General features: G+C 42.6%; 1 long non-coding RNA gene across 1 annotated transcript; it reads left to right on the top strand.

Moving 5' to 3' along the window:
• Window positions 1-2,963: 2,963 nt before the first annotated feature.
• LOC137534265 (uncharacterized) lies at window positions 2,964-19,782 on the top strand. The gene is made up of 3 exons (XR_011024352.1): window positions 2,964-3,056; window positions 9,636-9,843; window positions 19,717-19,782. It is a non-coding gene; the product is annotated as an uncharacterized lncRNA (long non-coding RNA).
• Window positions 19,783-27,893: the final 8,111 nt, after the last annotated feature.

Here is a 27,893-nt window from a genome sequence, read left to right as displayed (position 1 = left end):
TTGTCAAGCACCTTGATAATGCTTTGAAAAAAATCAAATTTTTAGTATGAATCCTATTGAATAAAAAAAATAATAATAATGAATCACCATGCTCTGCAGCAATAGTATATAACTCATAAAATTTCATTCCAAGTAGTACTGAACACACAAAAATTGATAATATATTTTTACATAAAGAGCAAAGTACCAGGATTATGTTAAACTACTTTCACAAAACAATGTAACAATATGCTAGGCCTAGGATTGCAGGCAGAACTGCAACATCAACCTCCAAAACAGCTGAATCTGTTTACAAAAACATCAAACATGTAGACAACTACCCTGGCCTTGCCTAAACAGTGAGCCCTAGCAGTGTGCGTTTGAACCCTTCAGCCCTTGGCATGAAGTGGCTAAATGCCTAAGTACCTTTAAAATCTGAATGAAATGTGTGTCACATGGCTACTGGATGAAGTTTCCTGGATAGAAAGCTTTGGACATGAAATGGAGCACACACAGCTCATTCAGAACTGAAAAAGGTGGGACAAAAACCCAGCTGTGCCAAACATGCTGAGTCCAAATAAGGGTTTTACGCATTGGCATACAAGATTCTTTTTCAGTTGTTTTCATGGACATTTGAAATGACATGTAACATAAAGAGATAAACACCTGTATATGCAGACCCAATCCTACTTAGAACTAGGCTGTGTTACTTAGTTTATCTGCAGTTAAACGGTAGAATAACTGATAACTAATTAGATGTCATAAAGCTCTATGTGGCTGAGAAAAACATATCTGTAACGAAAATCCTTGTGGCCAGGGTTAAAGAGAACCCGAGGTGGGTTTGAAGAATATTATCTGCATACAGAGGCTGGATCTGCCTATACAGCCCAGCCTCTGTTGCTATCCCAAACCCCCCTAAGGTCCCCCTGCACTCTGCAATCCCTCATAAATCACAGCCACGCTGCTGACAAACAGCTTGTCAGAGCTGGCTGTGTTTATCTCTATAGTGTCAGTCTGCTGCTCTCCCCGCCTCCTGCAGAACTCCGGTCCCTGCCTGCATCCCTTCCCTCCCTGCTGATTGGAGGGAAGGGACAGGGGCAGGGACCGGAGCTCTGCAGGAGGCAAGGGAGCAGCTGAGACTGACACTACAGATGTAAACACAGCCTCACATCGTGGCTGTGATTTATGAGAGATTGCAGAGTGCAGGGGGACCTTAGTGAGGTTTGGGATAGCAACAGAGGCTGGGCTGTATAGGCAGATCCAGCCTCTGTATGCAGATAACATTCTTTAAACACACCTCGGTTTCTCTTTAAATCCAGTGCTCTCTCTCTGTCCTGTAACAGTTCTCAGCATTTACACAGCTCATGCTGTTGTGTGGATGGTGCATATGGATTTATAATTTAGTGCCCTTTGAAGTTAGTCTGAAGCACTATCAGTCCCATGAAAGGACGTACATTTGTATAGAGAGGACATTGGGATGTGTGCAGCTAATCTTTTGATAGGCTGATGCACTGTATGCTTGCACTTTGCATTATGCATGTTATAGGGTCAAGTTAAGACATATACAAACCCAGGGGTCCTTTGTGGACCGTATGTGACTATGCAAAATAATACTTTTTTTTTTTTTTTTGCTTAGACTACTGCTTTTAACTTAGCTTATTACATGTAAAACTTGAGATTTATTCAGAGAGAATAAAAAGTGGACCGAAGGTCTAATCACACATAAAAATATTAAAAACAGTTTCCAATATAATAGTACATCATCTTTTCCCTGTACTACACTGTACTACAAGTAAAGTAATATATACACCTCAAAATATTGTGGAGGCTGAATATTCAGCTAATGTGCCACCCAGAGGATCGCAAAATTTGTAGAATTAAATATACACAAAAATAAACCCAAAATATCCAGAAATACATTACATGTTTCATGAATCAGAGACCATTTCTTAAGGAGTTGAGATTGGGATTTGAGATCAGTATAGTGTGTGGCTTACGGAAATGATGAAATAGGATTTAGACTACACTCAAATGAGAGGCAAAGGACAGAGTACCACGACAGTGACTATGACACCACATGGGACTCTGTCAAAGTTAGTGAACTCTAGCTTTATGCACAGGCAATGCAGGAAAAGAGATGTCAGACAATTTCATAGTAGGACTAGTACTACATGTACCTGTGTTTATCTCATTATGTCACATGTCACTTCAGTACCTCTGTTAATATGTAAGAAATTTTCTTAACATAAATTTTATTATACAATCTATTGATTTATAGAGGCTTTTGGCTATCTGTGTGTGTTTGGGGATTGCTATCTGATCTGCCTTAAATAAATATACTCTATATTTAGATGAAAGGGATGGACCTCAAGTCATAAAACTTTAACAGTACAAAACAAGACATAATTTCTCCATAATTGCATGATAGCTGCACTATCAGGACTTGACTTGCATATAGTTTATCAGAGCATTTATGCTCCTCCTCAGGTAGGCAGATTTGGAGCGATAAACCTCACTGAGTACCATTTTTAGGAGATTTTGTTTATCTGTTCCATCACACAGTACTTAACGTGCAGCTATTGATTCCTTTAAATAATTCCTCTACCAGTGTTTGCTATATGCTGGATTTATCCCCTAACCTTCTGACGTTTATGGCTCCGAATGTCCAATCTCTGCACTTTTTCTTCTTTCAGCAGCTCCAAGTGCTTTTAATTGTACATATTTTAGCATAAAATCAATATTACAATTCCTCGAATTTATAACACTATACAAATGAGTAAACAGATTAGTATTTCTGCAGCAATAACACAGTGATGTTTTTGGAGCAGTTTTTATGACTGTTTAATGATATAGATCTTTTCAATCCATAGTGCAAATTAATAGGTCATTGACTGGCATTAACACACATTTATATATAATGGTAATAATGCTCATGTGTTGTTAACTTTAACTTACTCTTCTCTTCTCTTGGGTTTAGGGATAAAATAGCTTCTTTGGCTCTGTCCAGGGTGCTGAATTACCAGGAAAGCTCATGTTATCGTTATCCAAATGTGGACAGTATGAAATAGTGCTGTAAGGTATCAAGTACATCTTGTAATGCATTTTAATATTGTCAGCTTAAAGAGAAAGTCCAACCAAGAATAGAACTTTATCCCAATCAGTAGCTGATACCTCTTTTTACATGAGAAATCTATTCCTTTTCACAAACAGACCACCAGGGGGCACTGTATGACTGATATTGTGGTGAAACCCCTCCCACAAGAGACTCTGAGGACCATGGTACTCCTGGCAGTTTCCTGTCTGTGAACCTTGTTGCATTGTGGGAAATAGCTGTTTACAGCTGTTTCCAACTGTCAAAAAAGCATGCAGCAGCTACATCACCTGCCAACAGAAAAATGTTGCCATGTAATAAATGTCAGAATGTAAATCAGGGATTTAAAAGATTTTACAATGGGAAAACACTAACTAAATCATTTATACATAATTATTGTAAAAATGAAGCACTTTTTGTATTACATTATTTTCACTGGAGTTCCTCTTTAAAGGAATACTGAAGGGATAGGGAAAAGTGTTGAACTTACCCAAGGCTTCTAATAGTCCCCCACAGATATCCTGTGGCCATGCACCGATGCTCCGGACCCCGCCTCCGGTACACTTCTGGAATTTTTACTGCGCCTGTGCAGCCACGCTCCCGCTGATGTCACCAGGAGTGTATTGCGCAGGCACAGTACAGTCTGCACCTGCACAGTATGCCCCTGGTGACATCAGCGGGAGCAAAGACATGGCTGTGCAGGCACTGTGGTCTTCTGACTTTAAAGTCAGAAATTCCAGAAGTGAACCGGAGGCTGGGACCGAAACATTGGTGAGTGGTTGCGCAGGCACAGGACATCTGCAGGGGACCATTAGAATCCCCGGGTAGGTTAAACTCTTTTTCCCCCTAACCCCCTACAGTAGTCCTTTAAAGTGGGACTCCAGCTTTGTTGAGAAATAAGTGTTCCTCCAGGTCAGCAAGAACACTTCAAGGGTTAATGTCAAACCTTATTTTCTTTTTTTTTTTGCACACAACTGTAATACCATAGTGTTCCTAACAGAGAATGTCAGTAAAGATTGTCAAATGCTCTTGAAAATCACGTAATTAGTCCATATGCTGGTTATCTGGGGTTTACTGGCAATCCTTTCTTCAGGGAGTGTACAGATTCAATGAAAGGAAATTTTGGTGCTGATGGAAGTTTGGGTGCCCCTATAGGTGGCCAGATTTCCCCTTATTTCCACAATTAAGATGGCACCTATAGGGAGCATAAATATTTTATGTTTGTTGTGACAAAGGCGGTGCAGATATTGGCAAATTTGAAGTATAGGGGGGGGGGGGCATCAGTGGGGCGTGTCAGTTGGGGTTGGGCATCAGTGGAGGTTTGATTAGGGTTAAGCATTGGTGGTGGTGGTGAAGGGATGGTTAGGCATTAGGAGTTGGTTAAGGTTACGCATCTTTAGAAGGAGGGCTTGTTTGAAAATATGGTTAGGTTTAGCATTACCAATAAAATTTACCGATAATTTACTATCGGAATTACCTGTGCTCAATAGTAGAATATAGTGGCTATGTCTGGCTCCCGAATTTCCCTGCTGCCCTTTTTACATATGCACACAGATTCCACATGTGCAGAAAGTATAATTTGAGTTATTATTGAGAATTATAGTTTGTTTTGGAAGTTCAAAGCTGGCTGTAAATACAAGTGAAACGTTATGTTTAAAAACAGCACCAGCCCATGTGTGAAGCATTTTTTTTTCTATGAAAGTTGAGTTTCGTCTTAAAGGGAACCAGAGACGCCGGCCATAGAAAAAGAAAAAAGATTTCATACATACCTGGGGCTTCTTCCAGCCCCATAAGCCTGGATCCCTCCCACGCCGCCATCCTCCGTTTCCTGGATCGGCCGGTACTGGGTCCTGTCACTTCCGGCGGACGCAGCCAATTGTCCGCATGATCAGGGGCTCCCTCCATATCCTTACGCGTGCGGCTGTGCAGTACGCAGCCACATGCGTAAGGGTATGTCGGGAGCCTCTGTGATGCGGACAATTGGCCGCGTGCTGCCGCCGACTGGCCAAAACTACAGGACCCGGAACTGGCTGATACCGGAAGCGGACGACGGCGGCGTGGGAGCGATCCGTGCGTATGGGGCTGGAGAAAGCCCCAGGTATGTATAACTTCTTTTTGCTGGCGTCTCTGGTTCCCTTTAAAGGACAACTGAAGAGGGAGGTATATGGAGGAGGCCATATTTATTTCCATTTAAGCAATACCAGTTGCCTGGCAGCCCTGCTGACCCTCTGCCTCTAATACTTTCAGTCATAGACCCTGAACAAGCATGCAGCAGATCAGGTGTTTCTGACATTATTGTCAGATCTGACAAGATTAGCTGCATGCTTGTTTCTGGTGTTATTCAGTCACTACTGAAGCCAAACAGACCAGCAGGGCTGCCAGGCAACTGGTATTGTTTAAAAGAGTATAATAGTAGCCTCCATAGTCTTCTCACTTCAGTCGTCCTTTAAAGAGAACCCGAGGCGGGGTTCTTACATCGCAATCCGCATACAGAGGCTGGGTCTGTCTATAGAGCCCAGCCTCTGTTGCTAGTTAGTTTCCTCCAAAGCCCCCCCTGCGCGCTGTCAGACCCCATAAAACACAGCCGCGCTGGCGACACGCAGCATGTCGCAGCCAGCTGTGTTTATCTCACTAATGCCAGTCTCGCCGCTCCCCCACCTCCTGAATCGCTCCGGTCCCCGCCCACTTCCCTTCCCACCCCGCTGATTGGAGGGAAGGGACGCGGGCGGGGACCGGAGCGATTCAGGAGGCGGGGGAGCAGCCGAGACTGACATTCATGAGGTAAACACAGCCGCATAGTGCAGATGTGTTTTATGGGGTCTGATGGCGCGCAGGGGGGTCTTTGGAGGAAACTAACTAGCAACAGAGGCTGGGCTCTATAGACAGACCCAGCCTCTGTATGCGGATTGTGATGTAAGAACCCCACCTCGGGTTCTCTTTAAAGAAGTCTTCAAGGGCAAATTGTTTCACAGAAAACTGAAACAGATTTGATTTAACTCAATCCACTTCCATCAGGAGGAAGGCTTCAGGTCATCTCCACCAGGACCGCTAGACACAGAAACTCTTTCTTCCCCTCAGCTGTCTGCCTCCTGAACTCCCTCCTCCCAACCCCCATCAGTGCCCACTGCCTCTAAAGAGCATTGTTTCTCTTTCGGGCATCCAATCAACTGGCCCCATTGTGTAACTGATGAGACTCTCCATGACATTTTTTTTGGTGCATACTGTTGTTATTAATAAGTTGTCTTTAATGTGTTCTATCTATCTATCTATCTATCTATCTATCTATCTATCTATCTTGATCCTTTACATTGAGCTATGTATTGTGCCAAACCCAATTCATGCTTGCTGAAATAAACAATTCTGATTTGAAAATGAAAAATTTTGGTTGGACGGGCCCGGCGCCTGCTATTTACTGTATCTGCTTTAGGGCCCCAATGGCCGATATTTTCATAAGCCCCTTGGGGGGCCCAAATGTCTTGCTTCCATTTTAAACATCCAATCATGCAAATGGAATATAAAAACAGAGCGTTACTTGCACGTGATTGGATGTTTTAGTGTAGCTTTGCTGCATGTCTCATTTAGCAAACTGCTACATTATGTGACCCTAATCTTGCCAGTTTAGCCATGAGTGGTGTAGTACAGTAAATATGGCATACCTTTCCCTATGTGTATTTCCACAATATAAAGCATTGATTTAACGCTGAGCTAGAAGCCCTTGCTGGAGTCGAGAAATACTTCTTCTGAGCATTTGCCCTTCATGATAGAAAATGGAAGGTGCTTTAATTGAAAGAAGTGCGGCTTCTGAACTCAGTTACAGGCTAATGGGAAAGGTAGGATTGATGACAGTTCGCTGTTAATATATTAGTGAAGGTCTAATTCTAGCAGTATGGGATAACTAACCCCTACAATGGCCTTTCCTGCTTTATTAGCAAATGTTCTGTTCTCATGAAAAGAAATCAATCCCTACACTGGAGTTGCAGGTATTCTGCAATTACTTAGTTAAAATGCTGAATCTGAAATGCAGAGAGTGAACAAGACTGGGGACTACTGCAATACCGGATTAAAGCTCAACTCTGTGAACAATTATTTTCCTAGTTCTTTGCAAGCTCTTAGTTGCAGGAATGTGTACGAGTGCCTTGATTATTTGTTGTTAAATGAAGTGCTTTGCACAACCATTTTTTTTATGCAGTGTGATTGCAGTTCATACAACCATTGTATTTACATTATGTTTGATTCCATTCAGGCAGCCACAGAGGCAGGGCTTCTTGGCAGGTGCCACGTAGCGCCTGAATTGGCCACAGTCGTATAGTGCGTGGCCCGGGCAGCGGTAATTCAGGGTTGCGGCAATTGCCAGCCCCCAGATTACTTCTCCATCCGAGTTGCCAAGACTCGGAGGGGGAATAAGTGACCAGGTGGCAAACTGCCATGGATCGGGCAGCCACTAATATTAAATCAATGGGAAATGACTTCAAGTGCAGCTGATCAGAACATACTGTGTTTGTGAAAATGCAGCTCAAACCCAATAAGATTGGAATGGACTTCAAATGCAAATATATATTGCTTCATGGAATCTGATTCAAGATTTAAAGGAAACCTAAAGAAAGGGGTATATGGAGCCTGCCATACTATTCTCATGCTGATCTTCCATGCATCAGTAGTGTCCGAATCACACACCTGAATCACATAACAAGCATGCAGTCAATGTTGTCAGATTTTTGTCAGAAACATTTGATCTACATGCTTGTTCAGAGTCTATGGCTTAAAGTATTAGAGGAAGAGGATTAGCAGGACTATTAGGCAACTGGTATTGTTTAAAAGGGAATACATAAAACAGCCTCCACATCCCTCTTACTTCAAGTGTCTGTACCCAGCACCTCTCCAACTTTTTGTCCATTGCTGAAACTTCATTCTTAAAAATAAGGGCCAGGCTATTGTTTGCAAGAACCTGCTCCATAAACCCCTCCCCCACCCCTATGGCTGCACCACCATTCTACATTGACCCCTATAGGAGGAGAGTTTGGTGGCAGCTTGGCCAAGCCCCCTCCTGCATCCTGATTGTGAGGGTTGGTGAGGGTTGGTGAGTTGCCGTCCCACCTCCCTTTCCAGAAGGCCATGCTTATTAGGAGGACTCTGGGAGAAGATGAATGTGGGCCTAGCGGCAGGGAGGTCTGTGCCCCCCGACTTCCGCTCCCCTCCAGCTTTAAAAAGTTAAGTAGCATCCGCTACTATTAAGAGGTAATGGGCGGGGATCACTCACCTCTTCCGGTTCCAGCGTGCATTCCACTAACGTCACTTCCTGCAACCCCGCCCACTGTATTGTAAGTGGACGGAGTTGCAGGAAGTGACGTCAGTGGAGCGCACGCTGGAACGTGGAAGAGGTGAGTGATCCCAGCGGATGCTACTTAACTTTTTAAAGCTGGAGGGGAGTGGAGGTCGGGGGACCCAGGTGAGGGAGGGGGGGTCTGACCTCCATCCCTGCTGCTTTGCCCAATACTCCCATCCTGCCCGCTACCCCCTTCAGCTCTGCGGCCCCCCACTGCTCGGGTCCCCATAGACTTCAATAGGGTTCGGTGTTCTGCCGAATATGCCGAACATCTGGACGATGTTCGGCCGAGCCGACCCGAACATCTGGGTGTTTGATCAACACTAATTGGATGATGCTGGATAAATGTGCTTTCTGGTTGCTTGAGACTCAATGGTATATTAACCTTGGGGGGAGCCATGAAACCCAATCTTTAAGCACAGCAACGCCCACAGCAGAAGTTGACTTTCACCACCATGAGTAATGACAGTGATTTGTGCTGGTTGGTTGAGACCATCTTTCTTCATTGTACTATATTGTACACTACTGATACTACAGATGATCACTCCAGGGGCATGACTAGGGGGGGGAAGGGCAGCCCCTGCAACTGCCGGGGGGATCCAGAGGTGTGACGGGCCCCAACTACTAACCTTTCCTTTCTCTGATACTCTAGATCAGGTGATTTTGTGGCTACACATTATTAGTGTGAAAATGCTGATGGCCACACTTGTTTTATGAGCCTTGTAAGATGGGCCCCGAGGCTATGAGGATCACCAAAAAGAGGCAAAGAAAGGGAAGTAAACATTAAGAAGCCCCAGCAACGTTTTTCTGGGGGGCCCCACAGTTTGTAGTTCTGCTCTTTGATCAAACAATAAGATCTAAGAATGTAACTATGATGCACAGAACATGAATCCCAACTTCTGTATTCAGACTCTCAGTTATTCCTTCTTGTCATTGCAACGAGATCTTTAATAGGATTTTTCATCAGAGTTGCCTTTTTTCCGGGACATCATAAATTAACTGCACCAATTTATGGTCTTATGTCAGGAATAGCAGAAATGTACTTTTATTGCACATTTTGCGGCAACTGCTCTTCCTAGGCCTTCCCTTAGCAACACCTAGCTGAGCTATATGTGTGTTTATGTGCTCAGTCTTTAATTATGTATTACCATAGTAAATTAGACTTAAATGAGTCTTTAGAAAAAAATAAATCAAATGGATAATGGTACCATCTTTTTATCTCATTTGTTCCCATACAATTAGGAGTTTTACTGCCCTGTTGTGACAGGTGACTGTGTTTGACCTTTGCCGCTTGGTTGGCTGACTGGTGCTGAAACTAATGAAGACCCTTTAATGGATTGGATTCTGCGTGGCTCTCTGTTAGGTGAAGACTGAATGGTGCTGCAGTGCAGACAGAGTCCAGAGAAGATCCTTCAATTAAACCTGAAGTCTATTAGCCAAGAAATATTGGGTAGGTTGAGAATTAGAAATGATTTAGCCATAAAGTCTTCCAGGTGATTCTTTAGAATTAATATTGCCCTGCTACTTATTAAACTAGGTGGGCAGAGGACGATGCTGGCCATATACAATTATCTGGCAAAAGCCTATTCGCTGTCACATTTGTGGCTTAATAAATGAAGCAGAGATTAACTGTAATATGTAGGAAAAAGGGACCATGATACGATATTTTTATGTTACATGTTTTTTATCAGCAGTAGGGATGCTCATTTGGATTTCATGGCATTGAAATTTACGCATTCCTGGTCAGAAATCGGAATTCTGCGGAAATTCGATTTACAGCAACTTGGTAATTGTAGCCCAACCATAGTATTCGAAAGCATTGGACCAATCAAAGAATGCAGATTTTTAAGCAAAAATTGGATTACCGTGATAATTTTAGACCAATCACAAGATTCCGTTTTTCAGATTTACGATTTTACGATTTTCTAATTTTTTTTGCAAAAAATTACAAATAAAATACACCTTGAAAATCTTAAATTGCAAAAACAGAAATTGGAAAAACAGAAAATTGGGAAAACGGAAAACTGGACATTGGCATTGGCGAAAATTGAAATTTCCGTGGAATCTGAAATAGGCATTTCCAACCATCCCTAATCAGCAGGATCTACTGTATAAAATAATTTCACAAAAGACGTGGGAGTTCTGTGTAATAGTATAATTAATAGGTGTGGAAAATAAACTTTTAGTAAACATGAATTGTTGCCTGTACTCCATAGAAAAGATAAAATGTGTTTCAATACCTCATTCACCTCCCATCATTCACTAGTCAGCTGTATGGGTACCTCATTCACCTCCAAGCATTTACTGGTCAGCTGTATGGGCACTTCATTCACCTCTAATCGTTCATTGGTCAGCTGTATGGGTACTTCATTCACCTCCAAGCATTTACTGGTCAGCTGTATGGGTACCTCATTCACCTCCAAGCATTTACTGGTCAGCTGTATGGGTACCTCATTCCCCTCCAATCATTCATTGGACAGCTGTATGGGTACCTCATTCACCTCCAATCATTCATTGGACAGCTGTATGGGTACCTCATTCACCTCCAACCATTCATTGAACAGCTGTATGAGTACCTCATTCACCTCCAATTATTCATTGGTCAGCTGTATGGGTACCTCATTCACCTCCAATCATTAATTGGACAGCTGTATGGGTACCTCATTCACCTCCAATCATTCATTGGACAACTGTATGGGTACCTCATTCACCTCCAATCATTCATTTGTCAGCTGTACGGGTACCTCATTCTCCTTCAATCATTTATTGGTCAGCTATATGGGTACCTCATTCACCTCCAATCATTCATCGGTCAGTTGTATGGGTACCTCATTAACCTCCAATCATTCACTGGTCAGCTGTATGGGTACCTCATTTACATCCATTTACTGGTCAGCTGTATGGGTACCTCATTCACCCCCAATCATTCATTGTACAGCTGCAGGGTAGCTCATATACCTCCAATCATTCATTGGTCAGCTGTATGGATACCTCATTCACCACTAAGCATTTACTGGACAGCTGTATGGGCACTTCATTCACTTCCAATCATTCATTGGTCAGCTGTATGGGTACCTCATTCACCTCCAATCATTCATTCACCTCCAATCATTCATTGGGCAGCTGTATGGGTACCTTATTCACCTCCAATCATTCATTGGTCAGCTGTATGGGTACCTCATTCACCTCCAATCATTTATTGAACAGCTGTATGGGTACCTCATTCACCTCCAATTATTAATTGGTCAGCTGTATGGGTACCTCATTCACCTCCAATCATTAATTGGACAGCTGTATGGATACCTAATTCACCTCCAATCATTCATTGGTTAGCTATATGGGTACCTCATTCACCTACAATCATTTACTGGTCAGCTGTATGGGTACCTCATTCACTCTCAATCATTTATTGGACAGCTGTATGGGTACCTCATTCACCTCCAATCATTCACTGGTCAGCTGTATGGGCGTCATCGCGGTACTTCTGCGCCCTCTTGACGGGACTTCAAATGTAAACAGGAAGTGCGTCAAGAGAGGGCGGAAGCACCAGATTGTACTAGTGCCCAAGAACTCCGGCTTCCCTCTTCCTGCCCTCCTCCTCCTCGGGTACTTTTGGACACTTAAATTTAATTATAGGGTACCGACAGAAGGGAGAGCTTAGCGGGGAGGGGTGGGGGGCATTTCCGACAGCCCCCCCCGCGCTCGGGGCATGCTCTCCCTTTATGCTGGGACCCTATAGGGGCCCCAAAGGGACATGTTTGGGTTGGGTTCGGGGTTCGGCTCGAACATGCCGAACATCAGGGGCATGTTCGGCCGAACCACACCGAACCCGAACATCCAGATGTTCGCCCAACACTAGTCAGGAGCTGAGAAATAAACTTGGGTGTCATCAGCGTAGAAGTGATAATAGAAACCAATAGAGCATATTAATTTCCCAGGCCATGAGTATAGATGGAGAAGAGGTCCTAGAAATGGAGTCTTGTGGTACACCAACAGATAGTAGGCATGGAGAGGAGTTTGAATAGGAGACAGTGAAAAAGCGTCCAGACAGGTGGAAGCTAATTCAAGAATGTGCTAGGCCCTTGATACCCAGTGATGAGAAGAGTGTCTGGAGAAGAAAAGTGTACTCGACAGTAGGTAGAGGAAAGGTCAAGGAGTATTACTACAGTAAATTGTCCTTTGGATTTTTCAATGAGGAAGTAATTTGCAACTTTGCTAAGGATTGAGCGGAATGATGAGACTGAAAGCCAGACTGGTGGGGTCTAAGGAGTCAGTAGGCAGGAAGTCAGACAGTTCTGAATAAATGTGTTGTTCCAGCAGTTTGGAAGCAAAGGGAAGAAGTGAGACTAAACAACAGTTAGAAAGGGCTGTAGGGTAGGGTCCAAAAAAGTGTTTTTGTTTTTTTTTGATTAGTGGTGTTATGATTGCTTGTTTACATGAGGAAGGGAAATGCTAGTTGAGATGGAGAGGTTGAAAATAGTTGTTAGAGCAGGGTTGAAAGATTAGGATGGGTTGGGAATAAGATTAGATGAGATAGGGTCCAGAGCATAGGTAGGGAGCTGAGCTTTATAAATTAGTGAAGAAAGGCGCTGTTTGGTTAAAGCAGTGAAAGTCATTAGAGAGGATGAGGTCAGATTGAGTGATTGGCCAGGTAGAGAGGGGAAGGGGTAGTTTCTAATTGGTGAGCAACCAGACAGAGGTGAGGAAGGTGGAGTAGATGGTTGAACTAGTGAAAGGAGTTGCATTTTGAAGCTATTCCATATTGTATCAATTTTACTAATGGGTGATACAAAATAATGTCAGAAGACTTCTGCAATAGTGCTTTTCCTCCACCATCGCTCTGGCACTCTGGGTTGTCTTTTCAGTTCAAGTTGTTTAATGGGTTCAGCTTTCTGTTGATGTGCTGGGGGCAAATGTTGGTGAGAGGGACAGATGATAGCAGATACTTTTTTGGAATAGTGAGTGGATGCTGTCTCAGGGTCAGTGTAGGATGAGATTGCTCAGGGATTTTAAAGAACTAGCCAGGGACTAGAGATTAAGGTTGTGATAATGCCTATGTAAGTGAGTGGGGTGCCGTGTTGTGAAAGTTATAAAGTTGTGATCTGAAAGGGGAAATAGAGGGTTATTGAAGGTTGAAACAGAGCAAAGCTGAGTAAAGACTAGGTCCAGAATGTGGCCATCTTTGTGGGTGAATGTAGAGAACCACTGGGAGTAGTCATAAGAGGAGGCAGGTTTGAGAAGTTTAGTGACAGTTTCTATAAATGGGCACATTGAAGTCCCTGATAACAGTTCCACAGACATGGCTCCTCCTACTGCTCCCCAACATCTGCATATTTGTAATGCATTGCCATGGCAATGGCTGACATGTCATTTTCATTTTGCTTCTTTCTGGCACCTTCTATTGCGTACATTAGATGGGGGCAGGGCCTCTTGGCGCAGGTGAGCCGAAGCACAGCTCACCCTGTTGCCACACAAATTTGGGGTGGTTTTAAATACTACTCCCCCTCCAAGTTGTAGCAACTCAGAGGGAGAAGTAATTTGGGGTCTGGCAATCGCTGATCCTCCATGAAGCTAAGCCTGGTGCCAAAAAGCCCTGCTTCACAGCTATATACTGCAGGATCAACAATGTAAACTGTCAATTTACACTTTTTTTTTTTTTTTTTTTGGTGATGGGGGGGGGGGGGGGGTGCTGATCTATATTTTTTTGGTCTGATGATTTATGTTAAAGGCTATTTGTATATAATTGTAGCCACTGAAGTAGCTGATGATACACAGAGTGAGTGCTAGGCACACCACAGTGTAAAATATTATACTAATCTCTAGCTCCCACAGAACAGCCTTTAAAATCTCACACAAATCAATTATAGAAATGAATGTCCTAGCAATTGATGACTATTTTACCATGACTTTATTGCATGCTAATAGTGGACCTCAGCTTGATGGTCATTTCTTACATCTCTACACTTTCCCCCTTTAGCTTTAGAGGAAGCATATTGAAATGTAAAAAAAAACATCAGGTCCAGTCTTTTCTGGTGCATACTGGCTGTGATAGCTTTTTCCATTACTGGGATGCAAAATTATCAGGATGGCAAATTTACACAAACTATATAAAATATATAAATAAATATTTACAGTATTCACATGAATATTAATTAGTTTCACATAACAAACTTGTATGTACTTACTGAAACATTTACCATTAAATAGGAACTCCAGTGAAAATAATGTAATAAAAAAGTGCTTCATTTTTACAATAATTATGTATAGATGATTTAGTCAGTGTTTTCCCATTGTAAAATCTTTCCTCTCCCTGATTTACATTCTGACATTTATCATATGGTGACATTTTTATTGCTGGCAGGTGATGTCAGTGGAAGGAGATGCTGCTTGCTTTTTTGGAAGTTGGACCCAGCTGTGAACAGCTGGTATTTCCCACCATGCAATGAGGTTCACAGACAGGAAACTAACAGGACCATGGGATCACACTGTGGGAGGAGTTTCACCACAATATTAGCCATACAGAGCTCCCTGATGATCTGTTTGTGAAAAGGAAAAGATTTCTCATGGGAAAGGGGGTATCAGCTACTGATTGGGGATGAAGTTCAATTCTTGGTCGCGGTTTCTCTTTAAGAAATTTGTCAAAATTAAGTGAAAGGAAGTAGAGATGTGAGATGAAGACAGGAAGAGAAAGGGAAACCGTGAGAGAGATTGCATTCTGGAACTAAATGATAATGTTAGGAAATGTTAAAACGGTTAAGGTATACTAAAAAAGCCATTAAAATATGTGCTGCAAATTTTCTACAAACTATAAAAATGAAATTCATTTGCAGACCGCAAATCTTTAATTAAGAGTTCAGTATTAATAGTTTTTATGGATGCCACATAAAGTTTTGGATGCCATATGACTCTGGCCTTAAACCATATTGCATTGAGTTAATTAGTGTTTCAAATTACTTAATATAAAAAGTGTGGCAAAATTCCCAATTGTACAAAAAGAAAATCAACCATTTACACTTACAACTCATCACGGTATATACAATATTTCAGCAATCTCTAAGTTAGGGATTTAAAAAATCTCTTGCAAAGTGTTCATAGAATATCAAGACTTGATCACTTCCTGTTTCCTAGTTGTTTGTACCTAATAGCCCTTATTCAATTAACTTCAAATCATTTTTCATCTTGCTGACAAAATACCTTTTCTAGCACCTACGGTAGCAACTAAAAATGTGCTAAAAAACAACTTATTTTATGTATCTACAGTATCTCGGAGCCCCGGCAAGTAGGGTTGCTCGTAATGAGCAAACTACGATTATGTTTAATTACGCATAATTTTCCGCAAGTAGGTGTAACCAACTTTCACCTACGGTTGTCAAACGTAATTACGCAATTACGCATAAGCTGAACGTAGTTGTATGAGGATGCTAAAGTCCGTATGCGGAAAAAACTCCGCATTCATTAACTACTGCTCATACATCTGCGCGATTTTCATCCGTACGCGTAAAAATGTACGCATATAGCACATTCGTAAGCGACTTCGCAATACACATGTGAACTACGCGTAACAGGCATAATCACGCATAGTGGTAGAATTTACGCGTAAATTCGTAAGCGTAATTTGCAAACTTTGCTTTACAATTACGATGCGTAATTATGTATTACGGTCCGTAATTACGTTTGGGCGTAGTTTCTGCTCACCCCTGCCATCAAAGCATTCTTAAAGTTCTCATCAGGGCCCCCCCAAAGAAAATGGTCCAGACAGTGGATCAATGGGGGGGCCCGGTGGGAGCTTAAACGATGCTTTGCTGGGGCTCCAAGATACTGTAGTTACAGCATCGGGACTTGCGGCAAGAGATGGCAGATGTCCAGCAGCTTAAGGTAATTGGACTACAGTGGTCTATTGTCCAATCAAATTTCAATAATCTCTTCTTGTACAAGGCCCCAATAGAAGGTCATCTAGCATACGAGAAAAAGTGTCAGAAATCCATCCCTGTTAATCACCCACTCTCAAATGACCATATCAATTACCCAGACCTAGCTACATTCACCAATAAGCAGCGTCAGTTCTCCGGTCCAGATTTCTAGATGTGCCACTAAGGGGGTAGAAGCCTGTTGTCCTCAAGAGGTTAAAGCCCTTAGGACCACAGTGTTCTATATTAATTGTCAAGGGAAAATGGAATTCTTGTCTAGCCGATTAGATTTCCCAAGTTCTAGAGATTGTGGAAGCGTCCCTATCTACAGTTCATTTAAATGGGCCAATCTTGGTTGTTTCAGGTGAAGTGTCAGTGCAGCCAGCAGATGTTCCAATGGATTTGAAGTAATTGGGGTGTTCCCAAGGTAGATTTCTTTGCTACTACTATTACTACAAATGCCAAGACCAAGCTTTTCTTGCCTCTAAACCCACAGGAGAAACATTTGGGAAGAGACATGTTATCAAGTCGATGGGAGTTTCAACTAGCTTATGCTTTTTCCCCCATTAAAATTACTACCTCTATTGATCCAAAATATCTATCAAGAGAAGGTAAACGTAATACAGTTACAGCATGGCCCAAAATGATTTGTCTTTTGCCCTCTTGCAGATGTCCACTACCCATGTTGGACTTAACTGATGTAGAAATAACTACACTGGCCTTCCAAAAAAGGTCTTGTACCGCCTACAGCTGATACAGAATACTGCTGCCAGACTGCTAACCAACCAACCCCGTCACTGCCACATAACGCCAGTCCTGCATTCCCTTCACTGGCTACCTATAGAATGGAGGGTCCTATTCAAGATCGGCCTACTGACATTTAAATCCCTGAATAATCTAGGCCCTGGATACATGAAAGATATGTTACAGCTGCGTAGCAATCCCCGCATTCTCAGATCCACGGGTTCTAATAATCTAGTCATACCCAGAGTCCACTTGGAAACTTTTGGTCCCAGAGCCTTCTGTCATGCTGCCCCTACGTTTTGGAACTCCTTACCTCAACAGATCAGGACAGCCCCATTCCTGGACGTGTTTAAATCCAGACTGAAAACCCACCTGTTCAGTCTGGCATTTGCAGAAATATAACTTTTGTTGTGTAAATACTTCATCCTACTAATTACTGAATCTGAGAGAGCCTAAGCGCTTTGAGTCCTATGGGAGAAAAGCGCTATAGAAATGTTATTGTATTGTATTGTATTGTACTATTGAAATTTCTGCAATGCAGATACTTGCCCTGAAGAAAATTATGTATATATTATCCTTAAAAATAGGGCTATGCAATAATGGCCTCAATTCACCAAGAGGAGTTAGTGAGAGATAAAAGGTCGGTATTTTATCTCATGCGGTATTTTAACACTTTGTTTGCAATTCACCACTGTGAGAGGATAGAGAGAGGAGTGTTCGGTAGCAGGCGATAATGGTGCGATAATGGTGCGATATGGATGCGTAAACCGTGCGATAAACGGTCGATAGTTATGCGGTGTTAGTGATTTGCATGCGATACTTTGCCTCTCTGGATGCTGGAAGTAAAGGATTGTGGGTAGGAGGAGGAGGTTATTACCAGCACGTGACCGCAGAGGGTTTCCCTCCCTGTTTTTTGACCCTCTCCTTCCATTACAAATCTCTCCCTCCATTCTGCATACTAAGCAATATTAAGCATTTACAATATTAAGTGGATGGGTGAAACGGAGGAGGTATTTGGATACATTTTCACACTCACTCCCGATGAAGAATGTATCCAGATTCCTCCTTCGTTTCACCCAACCACTTAATAAGGTACATGCCTAATATTGCTTAATATGCTAAATAGTGTAAATGGGCTGCTCTCTGGTGCCTGAAATATGTACAGTATAAGCCGTTACTGTGTGCTGCTAGTAAACAGGGACGGATCTAGACCAAGTTGCCCCAACTTGCGCCTGGGGCAAGGTCAGGTTTTGGCACCTAAACTGCCATTCCCCATCCAATTTTTACCACCTTTTTAATAATTAAAAAAAACTGCACCTGGGGCAAGAGACCCGCTTGCCCCCCCCCCCCTTAGATCCGTCCCTGCTAGTAAACTAGCTGCAGAGTGAGCTGCAGCAGCTGTGAGAAAAACCCGATATCTCCAGGTACGTTCAGGGGATGAATAGATGAAAAAATAATGAATGGCCACACCCCCTTTTTTACCTGGTGAATTGTAATTTTGAGAAAAAATAACGACTATCACCTATTTATCACCTATTTATCGCATGGATTTCTCTCTGTCGATATTTCACCCTATACTTCTGGAGAATTGCTATTTGGAGATATCACAGGAGGTAAATTATCTCCCATGAGATAAATAGGTCGGTAACCACTGGTGAATTGAGGCCAATGTAAGATGAGTTCACTTTTAATGGTAATATTCCTAGGCAAGAACCTTTGGCAGTGGTGCCTGTACATATGTCCAACAGAATACCATTATGGAGAGTGCAATGCCAGTGTAATGCCAATGCCAGTGGGATTTTTCAAGAAGGCCTTACAGTTTTTCCACTCTTCTTCCCGCAAAATTGAACTTGAGGCCAATCTTGAACTGTAGCATTTGGATGCCTGACTGCATGAATGACCCAGGATGGCTGCTTTAGTGTATGGTGTAGTACGGTCAAACTTCATGGCCTGAATAGGATTTTCCTGACATTAGGCATGACTTCCTTCCCAGTGCTCAGTATTTAACAGCCTCTGATCACAGAAAGTGAAATATATTCATGAATGAAAAGTTGGAATAAATGTAGTGTTTGTATTCTTTAATTTTTCTAAGGATATAGAAAAACCTTATGGAATTTCCCAGTAAGACTACTCCAGTGGCTATAAGCAGTGGAGTAGCAATACGGGATTCAGTGGTTGCAACCTCACCGGGGCTCATGGGCCAGAGTGACCCAGAGGGACCCTCCCTCAATGCAGTATTAGCTCTTTATTGGTTCTGTGCTGATGAATTGTAGGATAGAGTGAAGCACTTGATGGTGCCGGCAATATCCTTTGCTTCTTGGTTCTGTGCTGATAATTATTACTTTTATAGATGCTTTAAAAAGTGGTAACCAACCATTAACAAGCTGTTCCCCCATTCCCTGCTTGCACCTCTAACATTGTGGCTGTCCTTGGCAGGTGTTGGTGCTCCATATCAATTGTTATGTATGGTGTGCTTGGGGGGGCCCAAAGATTCTTACCTACACCACTGGCCAAAAATAACTACTATATTCACATTTAAGAATCCAATAACAGGCAAATGCCAATCTTGCAGAGTATGACAGAACTGCTACCCACAAAAGTTCTCAAAATCTGGAGGTGTGACCACAGCAGTGAAAAAAAATTGAAACTAATGATTTATTTCTGTTTTTCAGTTTTCAGATATGGCAACAAGAATAGAACATATTTCAATATTACCAGTGGATAATATTTTGTTACCTCAAAAGAGTTTTTACTGATTTAAAAAATACTAAAATAAAGATTAAATATTTACAGTGTCGTTTCATTTTTCCACAATTCCAACGCTATAATATCTCTTAGCATGTTTAACTATCAGGCTATATTAACATAAAAAAGAGCATGTTATAGTCAACCGCTAACACTATAATTTAATTAATTGCTTTTTTGTATTATGCTATTATGCAGCTTAGTATGTCTTGGCTTTTCCTGATTTCTCATTTATTTTCCCGCATCAGTGTGTCCTTTTTATCTGCGTTCCTTGGACATTATTCTCTGTGCTACACGCAAAGTTTTCCCTAATCTCTCCATTGCCTTTTTAAATTCTGCTTGCCTATTTTATGGCTAAGATTGTAATGGTTATCTCCCAGCCCTGCCTCTGGCAATCACGTAGGGAATAAACAGAAGCTGACACAGTAATTTACTTAAATCTTCTTCACACTTTTGCAGCATTTTACTCTAGAGGATACCCCTGAAACAACAATTATTTTAAATGTCACGCGTTTCTGCCCTTAGGCTACCGACAAATGAACATTAAATCTATTAACGATGGTGAAAAAAAGGATAAGTGTTTACTTTTTAGAGTAGGTGAGTGAAAATGGGAGCTTGCTTCTATAAATTCTTCCTCAATAATAAAGAGAGGTACTTAACGTTTTTCTCCTAAAGACAGACTGCTCAGAGACTATAAGGATACTTGTGTTGATGGGGAGCGTTCCTTTTATTTATATCAGTGAATGAGTATCCTTTAGCATCCGCTCATCTGATGCCCGGTTCTATTTATCTTAAGTTTCTGAGTCACAGAGAATGTGTTTTTCTTTCTTTAACTCCCCCCCCCCTTGTTGTCTATAGTTTGGTTCCTTATTTCAGTGGAAATGTAATCTGGTGAGATAATCAAGTCTAACTTCAAGTCTCGTCCCCAGAGGGATTGTAAAACAGCCGTAGACTGTGCTATGCCGGCTGCAAGATCTGGCACCGGCGACAGTAAGTTTGGCAGTCATCCTTTTACTTCGCAGCAAAGTGCTTTAGACCTGTGGCGAGAAATAATGTTTGTATTTTTTTGCGTTTCTTGTTCTATATTTTACACTTGCAATTGAAGGAAAAACAATCCTGCACTAGTGTTTATATATATTTTTATATTTTTAATGTAATTTTTAAGATATATTTATTTATTTATTGTATTTATAAAGCGCCAACATATTACGCAGCGCTGGACATTAATTTAGGTTACAGACAATATTTAGGGGTGACATACAGCAATATGACAATACAGGAATACAAGAAAACCAGATCACACTGCACAGTATGAGTGCCAGGTAATGCTTAGTCACTGGATGGAGCATGGAGATTAGGCAAGTTAGGTTCACTCAGATGCATAGCATGGGTTCACAGTAATGGAGGTGCATGATCAAGTAGGACACAAAAGGAGGAGGACCCTGCCCAAAGGCTTACAATCTAGAGGGAGAGGTAAGGACACGAACGGTAGGGGACCAGAGTTCAGCTGTGAGTTTAGAGCACTTGTGAGGCCAGAGTGAAAAGGTGAGTTTTGAGGGCTTTCTTGAAGATGTTGAAGGAGGGGGCTGCCCTAATGGGTGGAGGTAGGGAGTTCCATAGTGTTGGAGCAACTCTTGAGAAGTCCTGGAGGCGTGCATGGGACTGAGTGATATATAACATTTTAGATGATTTCTCACATGTGGTCATCGTCAATAAGGATTTAAAGAGGCACTGTAGTAGAATGCAGTAAATTATTCAGGATACCCACTTTTTATGCACCAGAAACACTTCCTATATCTATAGTATATATTGCTGTACTGTATATTGGTATGTAGTCCCACCCTCCCACTGAGGCTTAACTTGGGCTGTTTAGCTATGCAGAATTCTCTTCCCAGAGAAGCTCAAGTATTATCTTCACCTGCTTTGGAACTCTAAGAAACCAACATTCCACAGAGCTGCACCTGACAGGACTAAAGATGTCACCACCTGTGATAAATGTCAGGGTGAGGAAAGATTTTACATTGGGCAAACACTGACTAAATGATTTATACATTAATATTGTAAAAACAAATCAATTTTATTCATTACATATTTTTGCTTCAGTGTTGTGTCTTTAAAGAGAATCTGTACTCTGAAATTCTTACAATAAAAAGCATACCATTCTATTCATTATGTGCTCCTGGTCCCCTCTGTGCTGTTTCTGCCATTCTCTGCTGCAAACCTGGCTTGTAATTGCCAGTTTTAGGCAGTGTTTACAAACAAACTAACCAGCTTCTAATAGGCTCAGCTAAGCAGAGTGTGTTAGTCACACAGAGCCTGCAGGGGGTGTGTACAGCTTCTAGCTAATCACAAGCAGCCCTGCACATTCCAGTCTGACTGCCTCAGCCTGACTGTGCCGACTATAGAGAGAAGATTAGATCATATAACAGAGATAACACAGCTACTGTGCAATTAGGAAAAGCTGCAGTAAGCCAGACCACATTAGAAAAGGCATAGGAACTTATAGCATAGAAGAAATAAAGATAAACAATTTGTTACAGAGTCTCTTTAAGGGATGCATACACTATTAGATATGGCAAACAAGATGTACCATTTATCCCTTTGCCAGTTGCCACCTTGCCCCACTTAATATTAAATCAGATCTCAGAACTCTGGTACTTCTCCTACCTGAGGGCTCCCACCCCCCAGCTCCAGCCCACTGGATTGGAAAAAAAATGTTAATTAAGGTTTTCTCAATAAGATAATTAACTATTGGTAAAGAGGGCCTTTTTTGTTACATTGAATGTTTTGTTAAATCTAAAATCTATTATTGTATATAGCAGTGGCTGTATAGTGTACTGGTTAAGGAATTTGGAATTTTGGTTCTTCCTGTTTAGTAAGCCTGAACCAATTAAGTGAGGAGACCTTGGGAAAATGGGCAAGACTCCTTAAAACTGTTGCTACCTAGAGAGCGTGTCCTAGTAGCTGCAGCCCTGGCGTTTTTAGTCCGCCAAAAGAAAAGCGCATTATAAATGTTCTGTGTCTTGTCTTAAAATTATTGTGTAGTGGATGCCTACAGTTAAGGTGGTCATACACTAGGCCGATTCCCTGCCGATCGACAGCAGATTCGATCACTGGGATGCTGTCACATCGTTCACGCTACACGCTAAATTTCGATCTATTTCGTCCTGAAATAGATTGATCCCGTCGATCGCTCCGTGCGGGAAATTACCGTCGATCGCCCGCGGGTAAAGAGCGTGTCGCTAGCGGCATTCGAGTGCCTGACGACTGACGCAATACAGCTGCAATACATTACCTGCTCCGCCGGCGCGACTCCCCGGGCTCCGCTGTTTTCTCCGCTCTGGTCTGGTCTCTGGGTCCGGCATGCTTCACTGAACTTCCTGCCGGGACAGGAAGTTTAAACAGCAGAGGGCGCTCTACTGTTTAAACTTCCCCCAGACAGGAAGAAGTGAAGCATGCCGGACCTGGAGACCAGACCAGAGTGGAGAAGAAGACAGCGGAGACCTGGGGAGTCGCACCGGCGGAGCAGGTAATGTATGCGGGGGGGGGGGGGGGGGGAGCGCGGCAGCACCACCACCACCACAGATTGTGAACGGTTTCAGGCTGAAATCGATTCACAATCTGTTTGCAGTAAAGGCAGCCATACGATCCCTCTCTGATCAGAATCGATCAGAGAGGGATCTATCTGTTGGTCGAATCTGATGGCAAATCGACCAGTGTATGGCTACCTTTAGTCTATTCAACAATAATGAATTAAACGTTTCCAAATGTAGCCTTTAGATCAGACTTGCGTGATTAGTATTGAAAAGTTTTTTTTTTGTTATTTGTGTACCTGTACCATGGCAACTTAAGCTCTGCCCAGATGATATATACTAGTTTACATCTATTAGATAGAGACAATGGCAGGGAGTGAGATACCCTATGTTAAAATCATCAGGAAAATATTTACATGAAAATGACTGACAAATTTCACCTTTAATCAAGTTAGAGTATCGATAGTAGTAATATGCTTTATTAATATTTAGCTGGAATTCTGACAATTTTTCCGGTTAGATATCAATCGAAAATTAATCGAAAAGTATGTACACATGGAACAATATGGATATGTGGCATTAATTGCAATGGAGAATGACTTCCACTCAGGTTGTAATCTTATAGGCATGTTTTGTTACCCAGTGTTCAGTGCTCAGAAGTGTTCAAAAAAGTGTCTTAGACTGGGACGTGGACCTACACTGTTGTACAAAAGGTATTTCCAAAGTAACGTAACACCCATGCACACACACAGTAATGATACATTTTTTATTGTAAAATCTTACATTTTTTTCAGGATATAAGATGCTCCAGACTATAAGACACACCTAGGTTTAGAAGGCAAAAAAACAGGGGAAATAAAAATTTACTAAACCTGGTGCATCCATGATCCAGGAGAGTCTAGTAGATTTTCTTCCCCAATTATCTTGTCCCCCTTGTATCTCATGTGTCCCCATGTGTACTCATGTGTTCACTTCTGTCCCCTATGTCTCCCCATGTGTCCCCTTCTATCCCCATGTGTTCTCCTCTGCCCCCTGTGTGTCCTTCCTTGCTCCCCCACTGCCCCCGCCCGTGTATAGCTATCAGCAGCAACAGCACTGCTCACCTCAACCAGTGGCTCCAGTGCCAATTAGAGACCTCTCCTCCCTCTCACGGGTTCCCTATTCCTGGCTTCTGCTGATTGCATCATCAGCAGAAGCCGTCACTAAGGGAACAGCGAAGGAGAGGTCTCTGGTCACCACTGGAGCCGTGGATTAGGTGAGCCATGCTGCTCCTGTTTACATTCATGCATGGGAATAGGAGGAGACATGGTGGAGGGAGCGAAGGACACAGAGGAACAATACAGGGAGTGCTGGCATCGCGGCAGGTTGTATCGGCAGGGGTTCGTAAGTCGGGAACTCCCTGTATTTTGCATATAGGACACAGGAACTTTTTTGGGGGGAGGGGAGAAAAAGTGTATCTTATATGCTGAAAAATACGGTAATATGTAGGACTAATCAAAGTATGCATTCAAAGTATATTAACTCAGTTTTCTACATAGATTTTGTAAAATTGCACCAAAATTGTATCATTAGTGGGCACCTTAACAGTTATCTAGGGCAAAAAAAGTGTTCATTAAGTTCAACTTTGGAAGCTCTTTCCCTGAGAGGATCAATGAATCATGATCATCCCACACCTAGCAGTCATAGCAGTTGATGCCCTTTAAGGTAAGAAAGGCAACAAAGCTATTTATAAAGCAACTCACAATGTGATTCACCATAATTACTTCCTGTGATAAAACCCGCAAATAACCACTCTCACTATGAAGAGCCCCTTTCAACACAGATGGTGAAATTTCCTTTCCTCCCTGTATAGATCAAGTCATCTTGTCCTTTGTACTGACTGAGGGATGAAAAGCTCATTTGCCAAGTTTTCCTAATTCCCTTTGGATATACAGTATTTATACATGTTAATCAGGTCACCTCTAAGTCATCTCTTTTCCAAGCTAAATAAGCCCAGTGTGTCCAACCTTTCTTAGTAAGTAACATCTCCCATGCCTCTGATTTTTTTAGTTGCTTAAGCCTGAGCCTGATGTCTCATTTCGTATCAAGTGTATAGATGAAGTTTGTCATTAAGGGCTGGTTCAGACGGATGCTTGCGGAGCGTTTACCGCAAGCGTTCGGAACGTCGCGGTAAACGCTCCCATTCAAGTGAATGGGAGCGTTTACACCGAGCTTTTGCGCGCTTTTACCCGAACGCGTCATTCGGGTCCCGATTTTCGCGAGCGTTCGGGCTGCCCCTGGAAGCAACATGTAGCTTCCAGGGAGTGGCCAACCGCGACGGCTAATGTTCCCCTAGGGGAAAAAAAACGCGACCTCATCGGAATGCGACCGAAGGCTACTGAAAGCCTGACCGCGCAGCCGCCGCAACGCCCCCAGACGCGACGCTACGCAGACGTCCGTCTGAACCAGCCCTAAACCAGATTGTGGCACAACTTCCTTCATCAATGACAGTGGCTGTATATTTAAAAAGGAACTTTACAGAAAAAATGTAACCCTTTGGGGGCCGACGCCTAACCCCATTAAGAACCAGGTGAATTTGCATGCGGGGGGGTTGGCATTTGGGGGGTCAGGCAGCCACATCCCTGCTGGGGCTTGCTGGGCATCGTGTCCCCTGTGTGGCCAGATGTCCCCCTGTATGCAGCATCCTTTACTCACCTCCCAGGCTCCAGCAATGAGCCGCAGTAGACTCTGCCGCTCTGGCCGGCATCCCCGCTTGTACTGACTCTCAATTCCGGGTTGCGGCTTGATGACATCATCAAGCCGGAATCCGGCACTGTCTTCAGAGAGAGTGGGGATGCCAGCCAGAGTGGAGGGGAATGCAGATCGTCGTGGGAACGTCAGGAGGTGAGTGGATCCTCTTCTCCCCCCCCCCTAACGCCGAAGCTGTCACAGTGATCACTATAATCCGCCAGCGATCATAGTGATCACGTGATCAGAAGCCATACGCAATGGCTTCTGATCACTGAGGGGAGATGTCAGCTGTCATATGACAGCTTAAACTCCTCTCTCAGGTGCGCACGATCGCGTCGGGAGCGAAAAAAGGCAGGGGGTGTAGATCCTACGCCGCATCAAGCTAGAACAGCGACAAGTGCGGTATAGAATCTAATATAGGCAGTCTCCAAAAGGTTAAAGAATAAAATTGCTTCTTTTGTACAGTATTCATTTATAAATGATTTAGCCAATTCTTGTAAAATTCTTACTTACCTGGATTTACAATATTCAATCTTTTACAGATGGCAGCATCTTTACTGCAAGCATGGTGAATCTCTGTGGCATGTTTGTTTATTATTTGTTGTGAAGTAAGCAGACACAACACCTGGTCTCCCAGGTTGCTCTGAGACAGAAGGTTGTGTGATATCATAGCCTGGACTAAGCATCACTGGGAAGGTGGGGTTACATACCAATCTACACCACTATATAGAAAAAGCAGGTGTTTCTGATGCAGAAACCAGGGTAATTAACATAAAATAGGTGTCCTAAATAATATAATGTATTCTACTATATGTCAATTCAGTTTCTCTTTTTAATCTGAGATATTTAGGGAGGGGTCTATGTGCAATTTGGTTTACCGTTAAAACACTGGGATTGGTAGCTGACAGCCCTACGAGAAACCGTTACCAAGAATTGAACTTCATTCCAATCAGTAGCTGAGACCCCCTTTCCCATGAGAAATCTTTTCCTTTTCACAAATGGATCATCAGGGGGCTTTGTATGGCTGATATTGTGGTGAAACCCCTCTCACAGTGTGATGTCAGGACCATGGTTCTGACATTACACTGTGGGAGCCTTGTTGCATTGTGGGAAGTAACAGCTGTTTACCGCTGCTTCCAACTGTGAAAAAAGCAAGCAGCATCTCCTTCCACTGACATCACATGCCAGCAGACTGACTAAATCGTTTATACATAATTATTGTAAAAATGAAGCACCTTTTTTTATTACATTATTTTCACTGGAGTTTCTCTTTAAATAGAATCTGTACTCTAAAATTCTTACAATAAAAAGCATACCATTCTATTCATTGTGTTCTCCTGGGCCCCTCTGTGCTGTTTCTGCCACTCTCTGCTGCAAACCTGGCTTGTAATTGCCAGTTTTAGGCAGTGTTTGCAAACAAACTAACCATCTTGTGACAGGCTCAGATAAGCAGAGTGTGTGAGTCATGCAAAGCTTGCAGGGGGCCTGGAGAGGGTGTGTATAGCTTCTATCCAATCATAAGCAGCCCTACACATTCCACCCTGAGTGCCTGAGCCCGACAAACCCGTCAGAGGAGAGAAGATTAGATTATACAACAGAGATAATACAGCCACTGTGCAAGTAGGAAAGGCTGCAGTAAGACAGACCACATTAGAACAGGCATAGGAACTTGAAGAAGAAGAAATAAGGATGAACATTTTGTTACAGAGTCTCTTTAAAGCATTGGCGGTTCTGATTATCAAAAAAAACAGCCCTATGCATATAATACAGGTAGATTCTATGGTGTATTCAACACAAAGGGACTAGATGGACTCTCGTAATATATTGCATGCATAGTTCCT

Source organism: Hyperolius riggenbachi, chromosome 10 (genome assembly GCF_040937935.1).
Source record: "Hyperolius riggenbachi isolate aHypRig1 chromosome 10, aHypRig1.pri, whole genome shotgun sequence".
NCBI classification, from domain to species: domain Eukaryota; kingdom Metazoa; phylum Chordata; class Amphibia; order Anura; family Hyperoliidae; genus Hyperolius; species Hyperolius riggenbachi.
This window is presented reverse-complemented; position numbering and strand designations above follow the sequence as displayed.